The sequence below is a fragment of the Theropithecus gelada genome, chromosome 3 (assembly GCF_003255815.1).
Source record: "Theropithecus gelada isolate Dixy chromosome 3, Tgel_1.0, whole genome shotgun sequence".
NCBI lineage: Eukaryota > Metazoa > Chordata > Mammalia > Primates > Cercopithecidae > Theropithecus > Theropithecus gelada.
Window position 1 is genome coordinate 65,626,402 of NC_037670.1, and position 23,770 is coordinate 65,650,171.

Below are 23,770 nucleotides of genomic sequence, written 5' to 3' on the forward strand. Positions count from 1 at the left end.
TGTCCTCTTATCAGTCCTGTGTGGTGAAACTCTTCTGCCTTGAGCCCTCTGGCCTGGTGGGCTTCAGTAGGGACTGTCCCCATGGTTCCCTGGGTCCTTTCTTTGTGGTTAGTGGTGGCAAGCAGCCATTTGCTTTTTGCAGAGAGAACTGGCAGAAGCTAAGGATGTGGTAGGCTTGGGAAGCTGCATGTCGTGTTGAGTTCATGGCAGGAGGCCCATTATCAGGAGAAGGAATGGGGAGCCGACCCAGATGAAAGAAACCTTCCCCTTCTGGAGGAAGGAAGGCCACCACCCTTCAGGGAGCACTTGCAGGCTCCATCTGCGAGGAGGGACCCCCAGTCAAGGCACTTGATGGAGGCATTGGGAGGAGACAGCACCCGTGGGCACCATTGGAGGCAGAGGCATTCTGACTCAAGGGACGCGCCCACCTCTGGTTTCTGGTGCTGTTGGCTTTAGAACGTGGTGAGTGTGGCCGGGCGCGGTGGCTCAAGCCTGTAATCCCAGCACTTTGGGAGGCCGAGGCGGGCAGATCACGAGGTCAGGAGATCGAGATCATCCTGGCTAACGCGGTGAAACCCTGTCTCTACTAAAAAATACAAAAAAAAAAAAAAAAAACGAGCCGGGCGTGGTGGCGGTCGCCTGTAGTCCCAGCTACTCGGGAGGCTGAGGCAGGAGAATGGCGTAAATCCGGGAGGCGGAGCTTGCAGTGAGCTGAGATCCGGCCACTGCCCTCCAGCCTGTGCGACAGAGCGAGACCCCGTCTCAAAAAAAAAAAAAAAAAAAAAAGAAGAACGTGGTGAGTGTTGTGCCCTTGGGCATGTGTGCACTGAGATGCTGAGGACTTCTCCTGTTAGAGAAGTGTCTGCCTTCGTCTTTCTGTGGGATAGTGTTTTGGAACTGCCCCATGTGTGCCCTGTGTTACGGTCAGGATGTTTGTGTCTCCCCGGAATTCCTATGTTGACATTCTAACCCTCCATGGGATGGTGGCATTAAGAGGTAGGGCCCTGGGGAGGTGATTATGTTATGTGGGTGGAGCCTCATGGGTGGGATTAGGGACCTTATGAAAGGGACCCTAGAAAGCTTCCTCACCCCTTTGGCTATGTGACGATGCAGTAAGGAGGCGCCATGTACGAACCGGGAAGTGAGTCCTCCCCAGACACCGCATCTGTGGTGCCTTGACCTTGGACTTGCAACCTCTAGAGCTGTGAGAAATAAGCAACTGTTTATAAGCCACCTAGTTTGGGGTAATTTTTAAATGGTAGCCCAAACTGACAGAGACATCATGTTTTTGTGCACGTAAATCCAGGAATTATGTTAATAAACAATAGAAACTCTTTCTAAAAAACATACAGGATTCCATATTTCAGAAGTCTTTTAGACATGATTGTTTTCATTAGCTTTTTCAGTTATGTTAAGTTAATATGTGTGCTAGAGACCAAGAGGTGTTTGGGGATGCTCCCAAGCCTGAGGTGCCGTGGTCTGTTGAGGCCAAGGTGCCCTGTGGACAGGAGGTGTCATGGTGCAAGCTGAGGCAGCTGAGATAAGCCCCCATCATCACAGCAGGAGTACTGGGGGATGGAAAGTTACACAGAGGCTGGCCTGGGGGTGTGGGTGGGACTGACTACCAGTGCAGAGGCTTACGACTCAGAGGCGGGCAGATCTGAAATGTGTTAGGGAGACACACCAGGGAATGTCACCCGTCGAGAGCCCTTGGCCTTCAAAGGCTGCTGATGCACGGAGGGTTTAGTTTTCTAACTTAATCCAAGCAACAAATCTATGATCCTGCTTGCCTCTGAGGAGGCAGGGGGATATGGTGTCCCCACTTTTGGGGGGCAGGCATCCCATCCCTGCTGATACCTGTAACCCAGATCCACTGAATGGGAGAACCCCTGGCCAGGCTCCGGCTCCCAGCCCTACCTGCTGCTCCGCCCTTGATGGCCTTCTTCCTGGAGGCTGGGCCCCCGTCTCCGTCGCCCTGCAAACCTCCCATTCCTCCTTCCTAACCCAGCTTCCCTGGATCTGGCCCTTTGTCTGCCAGGCTGGGATGCCTTTGAGATCCACTCTCCTGTTTGCCTCTCCGCGCCTTTCCTATTTGTACTCAGAGAACAGCTCTGGGAAACCGTAAACCATCCAGTGGGAAGAACCTGTGCCTGCATCCTCATGGTGGCCCTTTTGAGGCTGTGCCTGCCTTATTTGGTCTCTCCTGACTCCCCCAGGTGCTTTGAAAGGCCGGCTGCACAGGGCTCATTTTTGACCTTTTGTTGAACAGCACTGCTCTGTCTGCTGCCCCTCATCCTTTAGGTTTCAGCTCAAGCACCAGGTCCTCAGGAAGGTACCTCCCTGCCCTGTCACTGTGTCCCCTAGCATCTGCCCTTTTCCCTCTGGTACTATCCAAGGCCAGTGACTAGCTAGCCATCCGGATGTTCACTGGGGCAGTGATTCTCTGCCCTCAGCTGGAGCCCAGGAGGCATGAGGGACTGGCTCTGTGTTGTTCACCAGGTGCCCGTGCACAGAGCAGACACCTCCGTCCCAAAGTGGAGTGCTGTCTTGTCTTGTAGGGTGAACCCTCACCAGCACACTTTTACCGAGCAGGTGCGGTGGCTGGTGCATTGCGATGCCCACGGTGACGAAGGCTTCGAAGGGCTCGGAGTCTAGTGGGCTGGAGTTGTGAGCAGCAGCAGGATCCCGTGTGAGGAGTGCTTTATCAGAGATATTTGCAGCCTCCTTGGGAGCACAGAGGAAGGACAGGCAATTCTGGGAAGGTGGGTGGGGCAGGGAGTGTGGACATTGTCAGGATCATGGAGGAACTTGCCAAGTCCTGATCATTTGTTTATGAATCTGTCTGCTGCCCTGGGCTGACTGCCCCTGCTATGATGTGATGCACTGCTGTCTCTTGGGTGTCCTGAGTCTCAGCAAAGGGCCTAGAACCCAGTAGGTGCACAGGGAATGTAAGCTGCATGACAATCCAGATGAATTTGTGCAGATAAACACCTGGCTCATTGATCAGTTCTTCTGTGGCAAATCCATGTGAAATGGCTGCAGATGTTATTTCCAACGTTCTTTCCAGAACGATTGGAGGTGGTGAGTCCCTCACCCTGAGGCCAAGCCCAGCCCCACCCTGGGGTTGACTCCCGCCCGGGCACTGAACTCAGCCCTCCCATCAGACTTTCCCCATCCGGAGAGGTGGCAACATGACATAACCTTCCAGAAGCTCCAAAGCGGGAGGAGGCGCCCAGGCCAAATTTCATCTGAATAATTTCTGGTCAATGGTGGTTATCCGATGGGAAGTAGCACTTCCCTGTCTCTAAATTCTGCTCCCCTGTTGCAATGCATCGCCTTTCTCAGCCGCCTCCACATGGACTTTACTCGTGGATTTTGACTGAAATCCTTCCTGTTTTCTAACTCTGTGGCTGGGAAGACGGCCTGGACCCCTCCCAGATGTTTCTCAATGGTCTGGGTTGTCAGGATTTGAGGTTTCTGCATGCCAGGGATGTCTGGGTTATGTTAGTTGATTGTGCTGGTGGATTTTGATTTTTAAAACTCACTGAGCAGTGTAGCCAAGCTCATAAATCCAAGTATTTGTTTTGCAGTAACTGTGATCTGGAATTTTATGTTAAGTTATGGGGTTGTTTTCTGTCGGTTTATTCAGATGGATGTAATGCTGCTCTCTGGGTGCTCAAGGTCTGCCTGGGCGTGGCAACTTCTGATTCCACATCATCGAAGCCAGGGAAGGGGCAGTGCTGTGCTTCAAGGAGCCAACGCGGGTATCAGCAACCCTGGGACACTGGCAGACCTGAAATGTTAAGAAATGTGAGGAGCTCTGTTCAGAGGATGGGGTCGAAACCTGGCCTCCGCGTGACTCAGCCAGGCGGCCCCTAACCTAGGGTGAGCGTGGACAGGCAGGCTCCCATATCACCCTCGCCCCTCCAGCCGGCTCACTGTGGCCAGCATGCGTCAGGCGCCTACTGTGTTAGCTGCTGGTCACCCACACACAGGTGGACAACTCCCACCAGGCTGCTGGGCCAGTGAGGGACAAAGAAGTCCTGGACAGTCACAGCCGTGTGTGTGGGGGACCTGGGGTTCTTGGGAGGGTGCTCCTGGTTTACATGGTGATGAGTGGCCCCACTGCTGGGGTCTGCTCACACACCGAGTGAGGTGGGGAACTTGTGTCCTTCCAAACATGTATTTGAACTAGACAAGTACTTAAGAGGGTTTCCTGAGTTAGACTTCGGATGTTTTTGAGGGATCGGTACCGTCTTCTTTCTTTCCTTTCATTTTGCAGTATTCTATAATATGATCCATTTGAATATCTGATGGAGATGCAGAGACATTTTCCTTTCTACACGTGCCTTGTGCTGGGGGGGGGATATCTTAAATGGGGGGCATATTGACAGCAAGGTAAAGAGACAACAAGGTGTGTCCTTTACATAGATTATGTAAGTAATGTTAGGGAGGGGAGCTGGCTCCCCGAGACGAAGCAGCAGGCCGGGCCCCAGTGGGTCTCGTTGTCTCTGGGCTTGATTCTTCGGACTGTGAAGTGGGCAGTGAGGCCTGGCTGGCCCTGCTCACAGGCTGTTCGGAGGAACGTGTGAGTCAAGGGACGTAAAAGGACTCTGTCAGCTCCTGAGTGCTTCATCAACATTAGTCAGTGCCACAGCCGATTCAGTGTCCTATTCGTGAAGATTAAGGCCACCTCGATTGATTTCTGAGAGGCTCAGAGGTTAAGCCTGTGATCTCCAGAGCCAGGCTGATGTTGAGTTCAGACCTCAGTTCCACTGCCTCCCTGTGCTTCAGTTTGCTGGTCTGCCACATGAGGACAATAACTGAAACTCATCGAGGGGTTGTGTGAGGATCAGATTCATGTCTGAGCACGTGAACCGTGCCCATTTGATAAGAATCCCTTGAGGGGGATAACAATGATTGATTGATTGATTGATTGATATTCTTTCTTGTAGAGATGGGGGTCTTACTGTTGCCCAGGCTGTTTTCCAACTCGTAACCTCAAATGAGCCTGCCAACTTCGCCTCCCAAAGTGCTGGGAATTCAGGTGTCGGCCACTGTGCCTGGCCCCAACGATTATTTTTCGAGAAAATAAAATCATATTATGTGGAAAGAATGAGAGAGAAAGCGTAAAACCAATTATCTGGGGATAAAAACTTCAAGAGTTTTAGGGGCTGTTGTCTTGAAGTGTGGTTCGGTGTTCTTGGGCAGATCTGGCGTGGGGAGGTGAGGATCTGTGAAGAGAGTGAGAACAGCAAATAGGTAAGAATGTGGAGATGGCCGCCCTGTGACATGGGCGGAGGCACCTTGCGGCGACATCGAATGCTGCCTGTGCCGCGCGGGCACACAGAGAGGGCTGCTCTCGCTCGAATGGGAGCATCTTGAGCCTTATCCCCATTCCTGGGCTGGTGTCCAACAGAGGGTAGTCTGGAGGGTTTGACTTCCCTTTTGGGAGGCACCTGGCTGAGGAAATGGTGCTGTGGGAGGCAGGCTGGGTGCAGTCAAGAGCCTTGGGGTCTCCGCAACCCCAGTCAACCTGCCACAAAGGCCTGTTGTGCAAGTACTGGAGTTTGTGAGAGTGACTATCTTGGTTGACTGATTCTTGATTGATTGATTATTGATTGGTTGATGCCCTCAACAATTAATTTTATAGTGTCTTTTGGGTGCTGGCCTCCTTGAGGCTGTGTGGCCCAGCCCCTGTCACTTTCTCACCCATTTGCTGCCATTTTTCTTCTTGTTCCTTCAGACTTTTCTTGACCCCCGATACAGAAATGAGTGTGGAACCCTCCCTCCACCTTTAGGCTCCCGCTGCACTTTCCTGGAGTTACTTTCCTGTACCTCAGGTCATCTTGATAGAATCCACGGTTCCTGTTGATTTTCCTTTCCTCTTGCACTGCAGTGTACATTCATGAACATTTTCTGTGTTTCCAATCGTATCCAGGTCCAGATCAGGTTCTGCCCTGTCGTAGGTGTCCAGGACATATTTATAGGCTTACAAAATGTTTCAGTTGTGGGTGTTAATGAATACCAGTGGAATTAAGGAGGGAATAAAAGGTAGAAGTATTTAGTTTGGTGAGTATTAACTTGTGGTTAGCTTTGCATCTTTACAAACATCTGGTTTGTCGGAGGTGGTGAAGGTCCCTGTGGGTGAGCTCTTCCCCTTCCCTTTCCTGACGAGACTTATCTGAGGCTTGCGCCGTGGGTGGCTTTCCCGGGTAAAGATTGGTAATGACACCTTTCCTCTAGCTTTCTTTTGTCAAGAGTGGGGCTGCAGGATGCTGTGGCTGGTGGCCCTGGTAAGATGAGTGTGATTTGAAGAGGGGCTTGTGGAGACAATCCAGGAAAACAGCACAGCAGGGTTTCTGTTGCAAGGTTGAGCGCTCTTGTCTTCAGTCAGTGTTGGCCAGGCACTAGTAGGACCATAGAATTGGCACACCCCATGACACTGTGAAGGAAAAAGAGCCTATGTAAGTATACCAGGCTGAATTGGGATACAACACATGAGCTAGATTTTTGTTTGTTTGTTTGTTTGTTTGTTTTTGAGACAGAGTTTCGCTTTTATTGTCCAGGCTGGAGTGCAATGGTGTGGTCTTGGCTCACTGCAACCTCCGCCTCCTGGATTCAAGTGATTCTCCTGCCTCAGCTTCCTGAGTAGCTGGGATTACAGGTGCACACCACCACGCCCGGTTAATTTTGTATTTTTAGTAGAGATGGGGTTTCACCATGTTGGCCAGGCTGGCCGCGAACTCCTGACCTCGGGTGATCCACGCACCTCAGCCTCCCAAAGTGCTGGGATTGCAGCCGTGAGCAACTGTACCTGACCCACATGAACTAGATTTTTATTTGTGTGTGTTTGTGTATCTTCACAGGAAATCATTTTAGCCATTGCTCTTGTCAGCGTATTAGGAGGAGTATGGACCTGGCCCATCTCCTTAACATGCTGCTGCATGAGTGGATGGGGCACTAGCAGGGTAGGGGGTGCTGCTTACTGAGTTGGAGCCGGGAGCTGGTCTGTGGGTGTAGCTGGGCCAGAGGCAGGATATGGGGACGCTAAAATAAAGCTCATTGAGTTGAGATGGGGTCCTGACAGTCACTGCAGGTGTAGACAGGCAGAGGCAGGATGGGAGGACACTGCTTGAGTTGAGATGGGATCCTGGCAGTCACTGCAAGTGTAGATGGGAGCCCGGCAGAGTCAGGGATGGGCTGCTCCACAGGAAGCTGTGGCCCTGGACAGTTGCACCCTATTTCTGTTCCTCAGTGCTGTGATCTTTACAATTTGTATGTCAGAGTAGTTAATCTCTAGGATTTTCTCTTACTCAATAGACTATATAGATACCACTCCCCAAATCGACAGTTTCATAGTGTTCTCTACTTATAATTCACGTATGTCATACACATTTGCATTTTGATTCCTTTGTGTACATGTTATCTAGAGACAACAAGGTATGCCCTTTACATAGATTATGTAAGTATCATGCATCACAGTGATGTGACGTTTTGGTAGAGGTGTTCTTTCTTTGACTTATTTCTGGGGAAGCAGCAGAGCATGGTGGAGGTGAGGTGGATGGTGGAGACAGCCTTCCAGTGTTCCTGCTCTTCCTCTTTCTGCTTAGAGTCATTGTGAGGAATAGCAGAGTAAATACACATGAAATACAAAGAACACTGGGGAGCTCCAGAAAGTGTTCAATGGTGTTAGTAATGACGATGGTGATGATGATGTTGTTAGTGATGGTGATGAGGGTGACAGTGGTGATGCCGATAATGATGTTGTAATTGATGGTGATGAGGGTAACGATGATGGTGATGGTGGATGATGGCGTAATTGATGATGATGGTATATTAGTGACGATGGTGTTGATGGGGATGGTGATGATGATGGTGTGATGTTGGTGAAGATGGTGATGGTGATGATGATCATGATGGTGATGGTGAGTGGTGATGGTGTAATTGATGGTGATGGTGATGGTGTGGTTGATGGTAACAGTGGCACTGTGATTATGTTGACAGTGGTGATGATGGTGATGGTGACGATGCTGATGAATGGTGACAATGATGGTGATGATGATGGTGATGACAGTAATGATAGTGCTGTGACTGGTGATGGTGATAGTGGTAGTGCAGTTGATGGTGATAGTAACAATGGCAGTGGTGACGACTGTACTGATGATGTTGATCGTGATGATACTGATGGTGATGATAGATGGGGAACGGTTAGGGGCATATTCTGTGATGCAGGCCAGTCTTTTTACCATTCATTTTCTGGCTCATTCTTGGACTTTCAGGTCCCGACTTTCACATTTTAACCTCCTAGTTAAATGCAAATTGCATATGTGGTTAAGTTGGAAGAAAACACTTCATGTTTTAAAAACTGTTATATTAACGTGTAAGGGCCCTGTTATCTCTACTCTTGGAACTTTAAGTAAGGGAAAGAAAAGATAGAAATGACATTGAGCAATGGGGTTAAGTGTCCAGTTGTGGTTTTTCTTATACTGCTCAAAACCTTGCTGGTGTGCCCATACCATCAGTTGGGACTCTGAGGCAACCAGTTCTCACTACATATCACTGAGTTCCCTTGGGTGGCCTAGCATGATCCAGTTGCCACCCATATACCAAACTGGTTGTATTTCACAGAGGACAGAGGAAGGTGCTGTTATGGGTGAGTCTTGGCATTCTGGAATTGAGTAGATTGAGCTCCCAAAGTTACAAGTTTTGTGGGACTTGGTCCCTGGAAGAAGGTAGATCCAGGGAGGATCCAAGGTCAGACCATGCGGAAATGCTCCCCATTTGAGAAATGGTTTTCCGGAATCTAATAGTGATCTAATAGAATCAGAGAGACTAGCATGGAATGGGACAGGTTGGCACAGAATAAAGAAGTGCTGCACAAGAGAGACAGCTGTAAGGAAGGCCCAAAGGAGATGAGAATTGAGAAAGGTAGCAAGTAGAAAGGAGAAAAGAAGCAAGGAGAAAGCTGAGAAAGGAGACCAGAGGGAAAATGGGATGAGGGTAGTTTTGTAAGAAAGATTTGGTAATGGGTTATTCCACTTGGTTAACCCAACATTATTAAGCACCTGCTAGGAAAGAAAGATGAGAGTTTTGTGTCCTGTCTTTGAGTCCATCACAGTCAGCAATACACTAAGTGATTACAGATAAAAGTTTGGAGATAGACGGGCAGGTTTGTAGGTGTGTGTTTTTTAGCACTTGCTTTGGGCCAGGTGCAGTATTAGGACTCCAGGAGAACACGGTAGTTATTTAAGACTAACAAGGCAACAATGGGGTCACGGGGCCGAGCAGTGAATGTGGGCATTGGGCAGGCCTTGTCTGGTGGTCCCCCGCTGTGGGTCAGTCACTCCCCTCCTGCCTCGTGGAGCCTGTTACTGGGACACAGAGAGGCTGGCAAACTTGACAGTTGAAGCGAAGAGAAGGAGAGGGTGACTCACAGGCTTGTTTATAACTTGGTCAATATGTGTGGAGTGTTGTATAAAAGATTCTGACAACCCTGTAAGACAGTGGCCTGGATCCCAAGGCTCATGGAGACGTTGTGAAGAATAGCAGTTCCAAGACAACATATAAAAATGTTGGGCGTTTGCAAGCCAGATAGCTCTGGGCTGTAACTGCTGCAGCAGGAGCCAGGATTCTTAAACATGAGTCTGGAAACCTCGTCTGACAAGGGAGCTGATGTGTGATTTGCAGACTGTCAGCTGTGGAGCTGAGTGTTCAGGCAAAGTCATGAGAAGGGGCCTGCCACACACCCCCTCAGATGCCGGAGGGTAAGCCGGGCTGGAGAAGGGACAGGCTCCTCACAGGAAAATGCTTTTGGTGGAGCCTACTTTCATGGCATGTCATCGACTATCTCACTTGAGATTTTTCAGCTTTTCAGTTTTGCAAGTTGATAGATGAAAAGTGATGTCTCCTTTTTATTATGTTTTTCATTCATCTGGTGATTACATGAGATTGAACATCTAAAAAGATACAGAAAAGCTGCCTGCAGCATTTTCTGTTTACTTAGCAAAATAGCCTTTCAAATCCTTTGCTCATTGCTTATTTAAAAATTATATTATTTTAGGGTATGGTGAGGTGGCTTATGCTTATAATCCCCGTATTTTGGGAGGCCGAGGCGGGAGAATCTATTGAAACCGGGAGTTCGAGACCAGCCTGGGCAACAAAACAAGACCCTATTTCTACAAAAAATTTTAAAATTGGCCTGCACAGTGGCACGTGCCAGTGGTCCCAGCTACTCTAGAGGCTGAAGCAGGAGGATTGCTTGAGCCTGGGAATTTGAGGCTGCAGTGAGCTATGGTCATGCCACTGTACTCCAGCCTGGGTTACAGAGTGAGACCTCATCTCTAAAAAGAAAAAAAATAAAGAAATAACATTTTGAAAATTAAAAAATTTAAAAATCAGTTTTTTTTAAATTTCTAAGAATTCACTACATTATGAATACTAAATCTTATATGTGATATTAGGCAGAACTTTGCCAATTTTTAATGACGTTTGTCCTCAGAAAAGGTCAGTTTCTTATCTTTCCACTTTGTACATTGCAAACATTCCAGTCAGTTGCTTATGTAAGTTTTTTCGTGGCCTGTTTGTCACGCAAAAGTTGTAATGTTTGGTTTCTTCCGATCTACTCTTTTCATTAAGTTCATGCTCTTGTTCCTTGTTTTAGAATGCTTGCCCTTCTCCAAGGTCACAAAGATGTTCTCTGATATTTTATTCTAATACTGATTTCAGCTTTTCCAATTCTGAATCAGTTCTATGATTGATGCATCTAAAATTCATGGTATTTATGTTATTATTTTATGATGTTTTTCATGGAGTAACCAGTTTTCCCAGTTTTATTGTCTGGCTCCTCCTTTCTGTCTGAGTTGTGGTGTCTCTCTCCAGTGTCATGTTCTCTCCTATGGATGAGGCCACCACATCTATCTGTCTTTCACAAAGTTTATTTCATGCATCACAGAGCGCTATGTATCTGTTAGCCTTACCTTTTACAAGAACTTTCACATGTGAAATAGTTTGAGATCATAATTTTTCAGTAGCTACCTAATATTTTGTGTGTGTGTGTGTATATATATATATATATAATTTTATCTTTTTATTGCTTAGGTAAACTTTTTTTTTCATGGCAGAGAGGAATCTTGGCTATCACCCTGTTCTACTCTTAATTACAGAAGGGGAAATGGGTGCCAGAGGGGACATGACTGGCACGGATCCTTGGTGAGGGGCTGGAGTGAGCATCACACTTTCAGCTCCTGAGGCCCCTGGGCATCTGCTCCTGGTCCTGGTGTGTAGCTCATGGTAGATGTTTGCTTTAGTGGGCTCACACATGTGGAGCTCCAGTTCTTGCACCAGGCACAGAAGAGCCTTTGCACACCAGCTCACTGGGTGTTCCAGTCCAGCTCTGGGAGGTGGGCTCTGCGCCCGTAGAGCCGGGCTGGCAGCTGGTGTCACTGCTTAACCTGCTCTGCCTCCCAGAGCAGGCAGCCTCTGCTCTGTGCTGCAGTTTGCTGTTCGTACAACGGAGCGAGAATGTGCCTTTCTTCCTGGTCCCTGTGGGGACAGGTGGAACAAGGCGTCTAAAGTACGTGGAGTTTTGTGGAAGGCACCGTGGCAGCCAATAATGGGCTGCGTGGATGGAGCCTCTCCCAGTCAGCAGGGCATGTGTCTTTTGCAGGGGGAGGTGCGGCGGCTAGTGGGCTCCCAGCAGTGTGCCTGGGCTCCAGTTCTGCAGCCTGAGTTCTCCAGGTTCCTCCTATGGGTCCAGCTCTGTGCTCAGAGGGGCAAGTTCCAGAGGCTGAGGCATTTTCATTCTCTTGCTTCGTTCATAGGAGTGGGAAGGCCTTCGCCAGAAGCCCGTGGGAGAATTCACTTACCTTTCTATTGGTGAAAATTGGGTCCTTACCCCATTCTGAGAGCCTCAGGCAAGGAGAATGAACGGAGTTGCCCTCGTGCTGTGGGTCTCAGGCACCCACTGTTAGGGTCCCAGAAGACCCTAAAGGGCTCCTGTCGGTGTGGTTTGTATTCATCACGATTTATCCTATTAGAAATAGGAAACTGATGAATATCAAAAATATTTAAGTCATTTAAAAGCAATGGTAATGAACCAATTATATGTTAAAATGAACATAAGCTTAATAAAAAATGACTGTATGTTTGAAAACAACAAAGCGAGAGGAGGAGCATTGTTTTGTGATTCTGTTATGCAGCCTTAATCAAGAGGTTGGTTCCCCCTGCATGTAGTCTTTCTGCAATGTTTGAAGTGTTGAAGACAATCTAGCCCCATAAACATATCTACTTGGAAAAGGAAGCATTTTAACAGGCTTTTCAGGCCATTGTAGATATTCCATTTTGATTCTACACCAAAACTCAAGTGACAGTTGCTTAAAGTTCAGTTTCACTGTGGAATCTGAAAGTGTATTGGTAGAGTTTTTCCTGCTCTGTTTTATTAAAATCCACTGGCCTGTCTTGCACACCAAGTGCATCTTTTACCCAGTGTGGAACACCACGCACTGGCTATTTGGAAATTATTGGTCTACTGACAGTTACTCAGAACTTTGAAATGTTGACATATTTGTTATACAGTCTCAGGAAAATCCCCACATTTGTTAATATTATTGTTGATTTAACAGAAATGTCCCAGGAGTTGTTAGGCTCTGGTTATGGGTACAAGTCTTTTTTTTTCTTTTTTTTTTTTTTTAGACAGTGTCTCACTCTGTCACCCAGGGCACGATCTCTGCTCACTGCAACCTCTGCCTCCTGGGTTCAGGCGATTCTTGTGCCTCAGCCTCCCAAGTAGCTGGGATTACAGACATGCATCATCATGCCCAGCTAATTTTTTGTATTTTTAGTAGAGACGGGGTTTCACTGTATTGGTCAGACTGGTCTCAAACTCCTGACCTCAAGTGATCCGCCCGTCTCGGCTTCCCGAAGTGCTGAGATTACAGGCATGAGCCACCGTGCCTGGCCTGGGTACAAGTCTTCTAAAATTCTAATTTTCACTTGAAATCTCAAATTTTGACGTGGGTTTATGATGACAGACTCACTTCATTTTTGAGAAAATGACAAGCACTCGAGTCTGAATAACAACATTTTGTCTGCTGGGAGTTCTTTCCAATAAAAATGACATTCCCTGAGAAGGTGGCTAGTTTAGCTGACAGCTCACACAAGTGCTGTTCCAAAAAGGAGGTGGGTCTGTGTGGCTGAGGGTCAAAAAGAACACATACATTTTGTCTTCCGGGCCTGTGTGCTTTGGAGATGGATTTTGGCGTGAAATTCTTCCACTGTTTGGAGCCTCCCTTGTGGCCAACACCTTCACAGCCCCGAGTCCCTAAACAGTGATCAGGTAATGAGGTCTCCACAGCACGTGGACCTACTGGCTATGGGCTTCTGAAAGCAGACCTGGAACAGGTCGGGATTGGGACACAGTTGTCCTGCCCATGAATCCTCAGTCTCATCCACAAACCCCAGTCTCACATTAGTAAACCAGGTGAAGGTAGGTAGCTTCTTTCCAGGGTGTGGTGGAAATTTGGTAATACCTATGCAGTTCAAGCTTTTAGGTGCTGAGAGTATCAGCTGCCTGTCACTGCTGTTAGTGCTGCTGTTGTGAGACCCTGGTCATACACAACAGAGACGCTGTCCCTTGATGAACTTGCAGCCCACTGGGAGAGATGGACACAGGGAAATCATCATCGTATGACAAGCCATGATGACCTGCCATGATGGGTCAGTGGCATAGAAGGGTGTGAATTCAGGCACAGAGGCAGCTGAGCTGGGCCCAGGAGGGGAGGTGGGTGCAGGATGGCGTGAATGAGGAGCTGGGGTTGGCATGGGCAAGGTTAGGGCAGGCTGGGGTAGGGCAGGCAGGGGGACGTCTCCTGTGGGTGGCAGGATAGGAAGCTGGGCCTGGGCACTCTTCTATTCATACTTTGTAATATGTCAGAAAGGCAAGGAGAGTACGGCTGGATGAAAACACTGAACTTGATGTACAGACGGGCTGGAGTCCCATCTTCATGGACCATGGCTGCCGCCTTGACTGAGACATCCTTACAGTTTCTCCCCGAGAGGTGCTTGCGAGGAGCAAGTGCAGTAACATACAGGAAAGTATCTTGTATGCTGCCTGGTGCAGTGCTGACCAGAGCTGGGCTACAGATAGATTGACAGTGGACTTGCTACTCTGAAGATTACCCATGCTGCTGGCAATCGAGTGTAAAGTCTTAGTCTAAACATTTGTAAAACTTTGAGGGTCATTTGTCTACATACCAGAAACAATGGCCATTCCTCTCAGGATTGCAGTCTTAGCTGATGGGCAGTTTATACGATTTCGCTATGATAATTGAATTTAATGATTTTGCCCTACCATGCAAATGGCTGTCTGGTGGCCGAGTAGGCCACCCACCATGGATGTATCATACCAGTGCCACCCTTGTACTGACCAGGGCCCTTTTTTTGTGTTGAGTTGGCATGTTGCATGACAAATGACCCCCAAAGTTAGTACCTTAGCATAACAGTAAGAATCTGTTATCTCCCACTATGTCAATGATCAGGAATTTGGGACATAGGTGACTGGGCAGTTCTGGTTCAGGGTCTCTGGAGAGGCTGCACCATCTGAAGGCTTGGTTGGGGTTGGAGACCAGCTTCCAAGGTGGCGCACTTCTATGGCTGGGAAGCTGGGGCCAGCTGTTGGTGGGAAGTCTCAGTTCCTCTCCATAGGGGCCTCTCCACAGGCCCGCTTGAGTGTCCTCACAACATGACATCTGGCTGTCCTCAGAATGAGTGATCCTGGAGACCAGGACAGAAGCCATGATGCCTTTTAGCCACAAAAGTCACACAGCATCCCCTCTGCCAGGTTGCACTGTCACACAGCCCAGCTGATTCGCTGTGGGAGGGGGCTACACGCCGGCATGGGGGCCATGAGTTGAGGTCACCCGGGCCATCTGGAAGGCTGACTGCTGCGTGATGTCATGGTCCTGTGACATGCTGGTAGACGTGTGTGGGCAGAATTCTTTCCCTGACTCTCACTCAGCCAGAGGCCAGAGGCCTGCCCACCGCCCTTCTCCTTATCTCAGTCCTTCGTGCTGGCCTCTGCCGGGGATGGTTTCTGTCTGGACTTTTACTCTTGTGTGGAAGTCCCTTGTTTCCCAATGGCAAGTCTCTCTTGATTTGAAAATCACTGATCACCTTTGTGTGTTTTGCCCATTAGAAGGTGTAGGATAAATACATGTCTTTGGGAATAATCTCACAAACCTCAGAGGCATAGAAAGACAATTCAGCAATTCAAAAAAATAGATCCTACAAAGATAACGACCTAGCTGTAACTACTGGAGTTCTAATAACTGCCAGGCAGTGGGCAAGTGACTTTATCTGTTTCGTCCTCATTCAACCCTACACAAACCTTTTTGACTTTGACACGTCGTAGAAAACAGAGTGCAGGAGGGGAAGTGAGACATTGATTAAATTCACAGGGCGTCAACACACAGAGCTGGGATGTGGGGCCCCTCTCTCTGACTTCCGAGGCTTTGGTTTTCAGGTTCCATGCACTTCTGCCTGTGGGCATTACTTTCTAGTTTCAAAGCAAGGTCCCTTGAAGGATTCCATTTGACCCATGATAGCTCCGTGGGAGGAAACAGAGACCCAGCTAGAGGGGCAGAGCCTGGAGAGGAGGTTTTGGTCACTGTTCCCCAACCCAAGTGTCTTTCCCTCCTCTCACAGCTGTCTCTGTGGGCTGGCAAACGTGAGGAAAGGGAGGGCATGTACCTGACGCTCCCTTGGAGCTGGCACAGGAGGCTGTGCTGGGATTATTTGGTGCTGTTGCTTCATTTCTCTTTCCCTGTCTTGCAAGGCCTGCCTGCAGCATGCCCGTGGTAGCCATGGGGAGGTTTATGCCTCATCATCACAGCTGCAGCCCTTGGGCAGGAGGCCCTGTGAAATCTGCATTGGTTCCAGCTCCGCATCACATTGTTAGGGCCTCCGAAGGGACACAGGACTCGCTCCGTTCACACAATGGCCCCTCTGGAAGGATTCTTCTATAGGAATTTAGACATGAATTTATTCTGACAGTCAGTTCTCAGGTTGGCCGGAAGTGGAAGCAGTTCCGAAATCCAGATGCACGACTTTGTCACAAATTTAAAGGCTCTAATCCAGTCTTTCATGGACACTTTAAATTCTGATTCTTAAGGGGCATTTTCCAGTTTCTCTTCTTTTTTTAGGAATCAACTGTAATTTCTGGGCACACACAAATGCTCTCTGCTGCTGAAACTCACTATTCTTCTTTAGGGATCCACTTTAGCTGGATGTACATATCCCTTGAAAAACCAATCTGCTCATGACCCTGCTCCCAAGACATTCCCACCTGAGCCACCCGAGCTGTTGCTAACAGACAACAATTGTAACTTGGCTCTTGCACACCATGTCCTCACTGCCTTCTGTCCACACTGCCGTGTGTCTCATGTAAAAATCTCCCTTGTGCCAGAGAGAGGCCACCCATGGGATCTTCAAGCTAGAGACTTTGAAAGATTGAGAGGGTTTGGAGATTTAAAAATTCTTGCTAGAAAGACTGCTTGATACACATTCTTTCTCTCTCTCTCTCTCTCTTTTTTTTTTCTTCCAGCCTGCAAGTATTCCTGCCACAAGAAATGTGAAGCCAAGGTAAGCATTCTGTTGCTTTCCCGTGGGACTTTTTATAGCTGAGTTGGCCTTCATTGAATGATATGTGTGGGGTGGGGGGGCCTCTTTGGACTGTAGCCACGGGAAGAAAACTCTTTAGGAAAGCCAGGGCTGGGATATGGTGTATACCTTTCATCTCAAGAATAAACCGAAGAGCTTTGAAATCCACAGTTTTAATCATAGAAAATAATTCTTAAGAATTTGATTTCAGATAAGAATTCAATAGTTGTCCCCTGGCCACATCAACAGCTCCTTCTCAGTGGTACACGGTACCTGGTTTCTCACTGCCTTGTCATATTGCCTCTCGGGGGAGAGAGGGCAGGAGCAGGGAGGTCCAGGGCATTCCCCTGGCCTGGGGACTTTTCTGCCTCATTATGGAGATAGTTGTGCATAGATGGATTGGGGTTTTCAGCTGCCATGGAAACCTGGGAACCCTGGAGTAAGGTTTAGTGATGTTCACTGAGGTTTGTGAGTGCCTGGAGAGGTTAAATTGCCCGATGGCCTCTGTGACCAAAGGAGGCCTGGCTATGTCCTGTAGGGCTTAGGGTTTTGGTGAGTGGGGAAGTGAGGTGGCCTGGAAGAGCCGTGTGGGAAGTGACAGACATCCCAAGGAAGAAGCATGTGGTTTTCTACCTTGTCTTGGTGCCTGAACCTTCAGATCTCCTGGGGATGGTGACTGTACTTACGGAATCCCCAGGTATGATTTGGGTCTGCAGTCGGGGTGGCAGCAGTGTTTTGCCCCATCTACTGTTTGGCCCTGCCTATGGGGGCTCTGTAGGTGTCCTGACAGGTTGTCCTCATGGCTGTAGGTCCAGGGAAGAGGAGTTTTAGAGTCTTGGGATTTTGCTGCTGTTACAGACCTCATGGGTCAGCTGTTTTGATCATTTCCAGCCCTGCCTTGGGCTCCAAGTGGAAGGCTATGCTGGAAGCTGACTTCGTGTTACCATGAACTCACTGCACGTGGGTCTATTTTCCATGTGAGGACTAGGGGGGCTGGTTTCCCCGACCCTCCCGATCTCAGGCATACACAAACACACACATGCATAAATATGCACACGTGCACGCACATAAATACACATGCACCCAAACACATTTGTGCTCACACACACACATACGCGTAGGCATGCACACAAATACATGCACACATACACACAAAGTTGGAAGAACTAGACTAGTATAGCCCTATTTCTTTTTTCCCAAGATACTTTTCTTTTTAAAGTCTTTGTTATGGAGAATGCTGAGCACGTGCAGGAGCAGAGAGGATGGCACAGGGGCCTTGCTGCCCACTTCCTGAACCCCAGACCAGCAGCCCCTATGACCTGGCCACACCTCCTTGCTGGCTGCCTCTTCCAGATGTCACGTGGGTGCGCTTCTCGGGCCTCCTGGGGGCTATGTGGAGCCCTTCTGCTCTTGCTTTCCATCCTGCTCTGGAGAGGGCTTCCCCTTTCCCAGAGGAGTAGGCGTTTCTTGTTCACACACTCCTAGGCATAGCTGATTTCCCACCGTGGTTTATTTGAGGTTTTTTGTCCACAGATAGGCTCCTTTCCCAGGGTACTGTGCACCTTTAGTGGTGTGGGAGCAGTGCTTCTGAATACAGTGGTGGGTGGGGAAGATAGTGCCTTTGGGGGAGTATTTCAGACGTGGAGAGGTTCCCCCTCCCCTGGGAGGACTGGGATGTGTTGTCCCTCACCCCTGTTGTGTGTTGCCTTTGTCCGCATTGCTTGCACCTTGTGTCGACTGCGGAGTAGGATGAGGGGGTAAGCTGCTTGTCCTGACTGTGTTGCGGGCCCAGACACCTCTGAGCCACAGCCGCAGAGATGAGCCTGCTGTTGTTCCTTCCATTTCTTAAATGAGGCCTGTCGCCAGCTGCTTAAGGGATTGAATTCTTTGGTTCAAAGTGTATTCCAAAATCCTTAACTATGACTGAATATGGGATTTCTAACGGCAGCAATTGGCAGTTTGCTGAGGGATGGATAAGCTCTTATTCCTATCAGATCACAGTGCAGGGAAATATATCCGTGTTCATTTTTTTGATAATACAGCTTTGAACCGCAGGGGAGAAAGCCCCCAGCAATAACAAAGCACCTTCTCATTCCAAAAATATAATGCCGTCGTTGTTGGGGATATGAGGGCCATAACTCCTCAGCGGCTCCTGCAGGGCACGCGGCTAAGGGAGCGGCTCAGTCTTCCAGGAACTGAATGTGGCTGTGGCTTCTCCCACATTATTGCACTTGGGTTTTGAGTCCTTGATTACTGTGTTCACGTATATCGCCCAGTGGGCTCCTTAGACGCTGCACTCAGATTCCTCAGGCGAGTATGAAGCCTTGTTTCAGCACGTACGCTTAGGTCTCGCATCAGACCCGAGACTGGGTGGTAGCGTGTGCTGTGTTATACCCCCTTGATGGTGTTCCCCTCTATGTGGGAGCACTTGCGCCTGTGTCCACAGGCTCCACACACACCCTGGAGCATGTGGCTGCTGTGTGGTGGTGCTAAGGCCACAGCTGTTGATCTGCTGCTGTCAGTGACATTGTCACAGGCTCCTCCCGTCCAGGCCCTCGGAGCCCCTTCTGTGGCACTGACGATGTGGAGGAACCATCCTGCAGAAATGGGGACCGAGACAGCAGCTGGGGGCTCAGGCAGGGAGGCAGAGCCATCGTTGGGACATTTTGAGAAGCCCTAAAAGATTGCTGTCACTCTCTTCTTGAGCCATTGGACAGTAAATCCTCTCAGGTCAGGCCATGCAGCTCAGTGGGTGGATGGAGGCAGAGACCCGGGCTTGGATCCCAGTGGGGCTTTTTGTCTCCCGAAGACTTTCTAGTCCCCCTTGCTATGGTCTTGATGTTTGTGTCTCCCCCAGATTCCTGTGCTGAAACCTGACCCCCAAGGTGATGGTAGCTGGAAGTGGAGGCCTTTGGGGAGATGATTAGGTCATGAGGGTGGAGTGTCCATGAATGCGATTAGTGCCTTTATAAAAGGGACCCCAGAGAGATCCCTTACCTCTTCTGCCATGTGCATACATGGCAAGAAGGCACCCTCTATGAACCCTGAGAAGGGCCCACAGCAGACACTGAATCTGCTGGCACCTTGATCTTGGACTTCCCGGCTCTAGAACCATGAGAAGTATATTTCTGTTGTTTATAAGCCTCCCGGTATTTTGGTATAGCAGCCCACATGGACTTAGATAGGTCCTAAGCCTCACTTTCTTCCTGCAATAAACAGAAAAATGACTTTCTCTTAGCTGTTGGTTACAATACTTATTTAAGTTTTAGGGAAGTCAAATAATGTATGTACAATCACTTGAAAGTTTGGGATTTCAACTGTTTGGCTTCCTGGATTGCAGTGCTTATTCATTTAAGCCACATGAGCCGTGTGGGCATCATGACTTGCTTTTTTCCTGGCTATCACTTGACTTACTGGCAAGAGTGAAAAAGGAAGTAGGAGAAGTGAAGCAGTTGTAGGAAAGCAGATGTTGGGGAGGGGAGAAGGGGGAGGAAAGGGTGGCAGATGGTGCCCCCGTAAAGGAAATGAAGGGGAGGTTCTGTGGAGCTTAGGCAAGCAGATGGAGGCACCGGCATCCCATCCTTGAAACCTGCAGCCTTGCATCATGGTGAGATGCCTCTTCTGCCTCTGCCCACTTGCAGATGCGTCTGCTCCTTAGAGTTGTGCTTTGTGTAGGGTATTGAGTATCATCTTGAATCATCAGAGGTGAAATGGACCTGCAGATAATTTTTTTGTAAACTTAAGACCTCACGTCGGGACCACACGCAAGAGTTAGTGAGGGGAACATGCACAAGAGTAATGTCGGGGAGACACCCTGCAGGGGGTCCCGATGCGCAGCTACCGCTTTAATCCAGGAAAAACACAGAACCTCCTGCCACCTGGGCTCCAATGCTCTCAGACCCCCTGGCTCATCCTCAGCCTTTGCAGCCTGGCTGCGAAGGTCCAGCTCACCGTTTCTGTCTCTGCACATGCCTTGGTTGGCGCCCTTCTTGGATATAAAGTACAGGAGTGCTGGTGTTGCTGAGTCTGTAGAAGGAGAATGCAGCAAGAGGAGAGAGGTCCCAGGCTTTGTCCAGCCTCTCAGCTCCTGCAGGTGGCCTTGGCGTCTTCTTCCACTGTCCCGGTGCTCCGTCTGGGCAGTTGCCAAGCCAGGAGCCTTCCTCCGCTCTCCAGCTTGCTGGTTGAGGGAGAGAACTTTGTGATAGACTTGCTGCTCTTTTTAAGCTGAGACTACAGGAGGTCCTGGGGAAGTCAGCGGAACCCCCTGCTGCCTTCATCGCCTGCTGCCCTGGGGGCCTTTGCTGGGCTCTCCCATCAGGGATCCCCATGTCCTGGCTGCGGTTGATGTAGGAGCTTTGTCACTTCCACCAGATAGGCCCAGGGCAAAGACTTGGTCCCCTTCCATGGAAAACACGGGAACTAGAGTTTATGACTTCTTCAGAAACTGTCCCTAGACATTCATGCTGGGCGTCTACAGACACTCAGTGGCCTAACTGATAAGTTTTAACCATTAACTTAGTCTGGCAGTTAACCTTCATCTTCAGATCACTACTCTGCATGCTAAGAGGAGCAGCAGCTGCCGTGCAGTGGGATACGGGACTGCTGGGTCCCAGGGACTGACTTGTCCAGTCCCGTCTCCCCATTGTCTGATGAAAAACCTGGAGACCCCAGGGAGATGAAACAACTTGCCTATTGTCATTTGGCTTCTGAGGCCCAGAATTCATGGGTGTTGCATTTCAAAGCTCTGATTTTTGCTGTTCCATGTGTTCTTTTTGGTGCTTTACCATCTTCACGTATCAGAAATGGAGCTGAGGTTTGTGTGGGTGACTCTAGCCCACCTTGCTCATATGCCTACAGAACCTACTATGCCTCTTGTGAACTCCAGCTCCAGGGCCAACTTCTCTAAAACACGGGTTGAGCATCTCTCCCGCTTGGCTTGGGGCTCACTTCTCCTGGGCTGCCTCTCTGTTTCTCTCTCACGAAGTGATGCCTGAGAATTCTCTGACTCCCGCATGGCTCAGGCCTCTTCTTCCCCGTAAAGGCTCTGCTCATCTTACGTCCATAGCATCTTGTCCGAGACTCCCAGTCCTCCCACAAGACACTGAGCAGGGACAGTATCTCTCCCCAGTTCCCATAGCTCTTTGCAACCCTGCCGGGGCCTCCGCTGTTGCAGCTGTGTGTTTCTGTTTTGGACCTTCTCACCTGTGCACAAGGAGGGAGGCTGTGGGAGCCGCTGCTTTGCTGATCCTGAGCTCTCGGTTACTGCATTCTCTAAGCCTGTTTCACCTTCCATGTCCAGACCTTACCCTGTCTGTGGCCCCAGAGCCTCCACTCTCCAGCATCCCACCAGCTAGCTCCACTCAGCTCACGGCAGAGGCCTGTTTTTCCTGCCAGCACACAGGCCACAGAGGCTGCAGGCTCTCATCCCCACCTTCAGCAGGGTTGGTGCTCCCTGGGCTCTTGGTGGAGGACTGAATCTGGCGATGCTCATTGCCACAGCTTTTAAGGTTGGGGTGTCAGCTTTGACCTCCCCAAAAGGTGTAAGTAGTGGCCTTTTTTCATATGGTCTTCACTGGGAACGAATGATCTGAATTTGTTAGTAACAAGGACTAATAAATCCTCCCTGCTTCCCTCTCTCCCTCCTTTTTTTCCTTCCTTCCTTCCTTCCCTCCCTCCCTCCTTCCTTCCTTCCTCCCTTTCTTTCCTTCCTCCCTTCCTCCCTTTCTCCTTTTCTCGCTTTCTTTCTCTCTCTCTCTCTCTCTTTCTCTTTCTCTCTTTCTTCTTCCCTCCGTCACCCAGACTGGAATGCAGTGGTGTGATCTTTCACTGCAACGTCCACCTCTTGGGTTCAAGGGATTCTTCTGCCTCAGCCTCCCAAGTAGCTGGGGTTATAGGCGTGTGCCACCACGCCTGGCTATTTTTTTTTTTTTTTTTTTGTATTTTTAGTAGAGACGGGGTTTCACCATGTTGGCCAGGCTGGTCTTAAATGCCTAACATCAAGTGATCCACCCGTCTTGGCCTCCCAGAGTGCTGGGATTACAGTGTGAGCCACTGAGCCTAGCCAGGACCAATACATTTTGCATAACCAAAAGGAAAATCCCTGGCCCTGTGTGTGAAAGCTCTTTTGTTGTTTGTGAGTGTATCTCTTTCCTGCTCCTATTTGTACCCTCTACGATAGCTTCAGGAAGCATGGTTGCTCCCCCTGAACTCAGCTTCTTCATCTGAGCATAGGATTTTTAGGGGTGTCATGAGATACATCTCGCCTTGTTCATCCTGTGCAGAAGGAAGACCACTCAGTTAGCGCTGTTGAGGGATCTGCAGGACCCTGCCGAATGCTTTAGATGCGCTCTGTCATTTACTCGTCACACTTCTCTCTGAGGAGGCTTGTTCTGCTCCCTCTTACAGGTGACAGGGCTGGGACTCAGCAGTTGCCCCTCTTGCCAAAGCCTGCGATGGTCCTGCCCCAGCTCACGTGGCCCGCACGGGCTCTGCCTCTCTCTGCCATCTCAGTGAATGTTTACACGGGCGTGCCTCCTCCTCCCTCCCCACTTCTTGCTCTAAGGGCGGGGGCAGTTAATTTTTAAGCCAGCCAGCTCAGCAGACATTTCCTGAGTGTAGCTCTCGGCTGTGCACAGAGCTGGACCCAGATGCAGCCTGCTGTCTGCAGGGAGCTTCTGCCTGCAGCCCAACAGGACGAAGTGAGAGTCTGATTCTGCCAGATGATTGCAGGTCTCCACCTATGTTTGCCGTGTGTGTGTGTGTGTGTGTGTGTGTGTGTGTGTGTATGTGTGTTTGTGTGTGTGTTAATGTTTGACAGCTTTTAAAATGGTTTTTAAAATGAGAAGATGTTATTTTTAGAGCAGTTTCAGATTTGCTGCAAAATTGAGGAGAAAGAACTGAGGGCTCACACACATGTGCTTACGTGTACACACGCATACATATTCACACACACAGACACAGACTCTCCTGCTGTCAGCATCGCCGCACCAGAACAGCGCGTTTATTAGAATTGGTGAGTCAGTATTGATGAGTCCCCAGTCTATGTTAGGGCTCACTCTGAGTGTTGTACATTCCATGGGTTTGGACAGGTGCATCATAAGTCACGTCCACCATG

General features: G+C 49.3%; 1 protein-coding gene across 1 annotated transcript in view; it reads left to right on the top strand.

The window, feature by feature from the left end:
* The window catches only part of TNS3 (tensin 3), a 308,400-nt gene that overhangs the window by 62,665 nt on the left and 221,965 nt on the right, over positions 1–23,770 (top strand). Inside the window, exon 3 of the mRNA XM_025379057.1 lies at positions 16,601–16,638. The gene's annotated coding sequence lies outside the window, so the exon portion shown is untranslated. The remainder of the gene's footprint in view (positions 1–16,600; positions 16,639–23,770) is intronic.